The sequence below is a fragment of the Apteryx mantelli genome, unplaced genomic scaffold (assembly GCF_036417845.1).
Source record: "Apteryx mantelli isolate bAptMan1 unplaced genomic scaffold, bAptMan1.hap1 HAP1_SCAFFOLD_40, whole genome shotgun sequence".
Taxonomy (NCBI): Eukaryota; Metazoa; Chordata; class Aves; order Apterygiformes; family Apterygidae; genus Apteryx; species Apteryx mantelli.
Genome location: NW_027118755.1, coordinates 294,636 through 298,480, shown reverse-complemented (window position 1 = coordinate 298,480; position 3,845 = coordinate 294,636).

Sequence of the window (3,845 nt, the reverse complement as noted above, 5' to 3'; positions counted from 1 at the left end):
GGGGAGTCCTTGCTCCCGACCTGGCACAACCCTTTTCTCGCTTTGAGTCTGGCCCAGGCGCCTGGCTCAGCCCAGCCCAGCAGGGTGCAGCACACTGGCTGCACAGCCTGCCTCAGGGATGGGGGTGCCTGTGGACCCCTGGAATCAGAGCCCAGCCACCACCCGGAGCAGCACCACCCACTGCCTGCACGCCCGCAACCAACCAGCCCTGCATTTCCAAGCTGCTCGTTCGCCTCTCCAGCCTCCAGCTCTGCCGTCCCAGAGATGGTGTCCATGCCCGCGCATGCACACACAGCCTTCCGGACGACACCACGCACTCTCCCATCCCTTCTGCGGGCAGACGCCTTAGTCTCCCTGTCTCTTCAAACAACCACCAAAGGTCCAGGCAATAGCAACATTTAATGGTTTCAGATGACTGAGCTAGCTCATGCCATCCCTTTGAAGAATTTTGCTTTTGCTTTCTGAGAAGGACTTTCTAAAAAGGCACATTCATTACTATATGCCACATTACAAGCCAGCCTTACCTAAGCTGGCAAACGTGTGGACTGTATCACCAGAAAAGAGGGGAGCCCCTCTGCTGAAGAGCCTCACAATCCTCTTTTGTCAGTTCTCAGAGAGCCCAAGGTCAGTTAAGAAGCCAAAATTACCTGCAAACTACTTCCCTCTAGCACCGATTGGGAATCCCAGGAACTCCACGTCATCAGCATTCGGGACTTCTCTCACCTGCTCCTCCTGATGCCGGTACTTCTGCATGTTTTCCTGCCGCTGTGTCCCCTAAAGATGACAAAGATCTTTCAAACCGGACTGTTATGTCCACCACCTTTGCCCAGAATCCATTTACCACAATCAAATCTGGCTTCAAGAGCTTGTTGGTCTTATCCATCAAAGGGGGTAGAATGTATGGGCTGTAAAATGTACCCTAGATGAGGGATAAAGGTTTGTTGGTACTCTAAAAACCCCAGGAAGGATTGGGTCTCAGCTACGGATGTTGACTCTGGAAAGTGGGTAATGGTCTCCATGGCTTTTTGTGGTATTTTCCTCTGGGGACACAACCAGAGTATGCCTAGAAAGATGACTTCACTGCTAGGGCCCTGTATTTTCTTTGGAGTCAGTACCCACTCTCTGTCACTTAATATGTCTAGAATTCATGCCTTTGCTTCAACAAGGCTAGTTTGGGTGGGACCACTTAGCAAAATGCTGCCAATATAGTGTTCCATTATTACCGTATCAGGCAGAGGCACCCGGTTGAGGTCCCTGCTTACCAGCTGGTGGGGCTACGTTTGTAGCTTTGCATCAGTGGCAGCAAGGGAGAAAAAGGCATTTGCCAGCTCTAATACCACATGCCAGCATCCTAGTCTGGTGGCCAATCATGCCATGCTGGATACCATATCGGGCACAGCCTCAGTGAACATAGGAGATACACGTTAAGATTGCGGTAATCCACTGTCGTTCCCCAGGACACATCCCTCTTTTTCACTGGCCAAACGGGACCATTGAAGGCGCTGGCTGCCGAACGAATGATGCTGTATTGGGCTGGTAGCTGCCATTCCGTGCATTCTGCAGGCGCGGCAGTAGATGTCGCTGGTTCTTCTCTTTTCTCCTTCGGCTGCTCGCCGAGCTTCCCCACCCCCGTGCACTTAGTGCGCTGCTCCGGCTTAAACTGCAGCCATCGCTTGAGCAGCTCTGTTTTGGGGATTACCGTCTCCCTCCCCCCGTGGTATGCCCGCTCGCAGCAGCTCTGGAAACATAGTGCCCTGACTCACCCTTTCTTTCTGTTTCACGTTTTCCCACCTGTTTCCCGACTTCCTGTCTCTGGTAACAGAGGACACCTCTGCTACCTGAGATAGCAGTGCTGCAACTTCCCCGACTGTGCCTGCTCACCCTCCAATCACAGGCAGTACCATAACTTTAAGATAGGGGGGTGGGGAGATGAGGGTCAGTTTGTAGCATCTTAGTTTGGATAGTTTTGTGCCTGGGGATCTGATCCGATCCAGTAAACTGCGGGGAGTAAATTCCAGACAACATTCCTAATAGCAGCAGCTGGTTTATTTCTGCTGCAAGAGTAGTCCTCTCAGTGAGCCCATCATCAATGTCTGTACAGTCAGGCAAGTTAAGCATGCTGCACCCATCAGCCAGTCCATCAGGGAGGGGAATATGTTTTTGTTTTGCTGCTGCATGTTATGGCGAGTGCTTCACAGCATGGACTCTTGGAGGAGAGGGCCCTTCCATCAAGTTCCTCTTCGGTAAAGCAAACTGCATCTGCCCCATCATGCCACAACCTTAACAGCAATTCTAATAACCCTTCATTGGGCTTTTGCTGATAGCATCCCAGCATATCCTGCAGCTCTGATGCTTTAAAATCACAAATGGTGGTGGTCCCCTGTGCATTGTCTGCATTCGGTCCGGTAAGCTGCTGCTCTGCCAGTGGCCGGGCAGCTACCTCCTCCTCATGCTCTATGTCTGACTCCGAACTGGGGGGTTCATCAGAGTCCCAGATATTGCCATTCCAAATTTCCAGACCCCAATCCTCTTTTCACACCAGTGCCTGAAGCACCAGGGGATGGACATCTCACCTCCCCTCATATCCTGACAGCAATTTGCAATGCGGGCGATTTGCAATGCAGGCAGCCATAACAACACACATCAGTGCTGCAGATTTTCCCCTGGATCCACAGGGCTGTGGTTCCCACCTCTTGGGTCAGCTGGCGAACCTCCTTAATGGCTTGGAGATCACTTTCCAACTGCCCAATTTGTGGGTGCTGCACTAACAGTGCCTCATCCAGGGTGTGGAGTGCAGTCAGTAAGATCCACTCCAGATCCCCTGCTGCCTTTCCCTCCACCAGCCCAGCTTTCTCCAGTCGGAGTTTGGAGAACAATTCCTCTAGCCTGCCTGGGGTTACCCCCCAGCTCACTTTCAAGCTCCAGCTGTGCTGCAAGAGACCCACCCGACTAACTTGTGAGCTATGGGTGCCCACTGACCCATAGCAAGCCACAGGGGAATGCAGCTCCCCTCCTTCCCCTTGTCCTCTTGTCCCCACAGAGGCATCTCCACACCGGTACCTGCCAACTCTGCCAAAATGGGACCACAACATAGGAAAAAGAAGAGCTGCATACAGGCATTGAGAGCCATTCAAGGCATGGGAGGAGTTAAACAAAGTAGATTTAAGGACTTACCCTCCAAACTGCACGGGGAGCCCCAGGAACCATGCCGAGCAGTCACTGCTGGGAGACTGGGGGAGGGATGAGTCAGATGGCTAGGCTGGACTCACTTTAGTGTATCCTAGGGGCCCCTTTTATCTACTAGAGCTCTTTCCTTATCTCGACTATGCAAAGCTCGAGTAGTTACTGACTGTGAAGCAGCTAGACATTGTTGACAAAACAGAGTACACGTGTCTGGTCCTAACTGGTTTTGGTCAGAGTGTAGAGCACACTCCAGGGCTACTCTGCGGTACCTTGTCAGTCACCCAACTCTGCACCAGATCTTCTGTAGCAGTTCTCTCTACAGTGGGGCAGAGAGGGGCAGGAGATGTCATGGAGGATCACTGCCCAGTTCTGAACAAGGGTGTTCCAGTTTTCACAAGAACCAAATTTCTTTTGACAGACTTTCAAGGGCAGAAACAAGTATGGTGAAATCAGAAGGGAAATGGTGGTGTCATCCCAAATATACTGAGTGTTCTGGGGGAAAACCCTAACTTGTAGCAGTGTGTGCAGAGAAGAAGGCTGAAACACACAACACAAGACATAATGAAAAGGATGTGCCAGAGAAGAAGCAGACTAGGGCTCAAATTAAGTGCTTTTTGCAAGCCCAGACTTAAATAGGTGGGCATTATTCATGACTAAAAAAT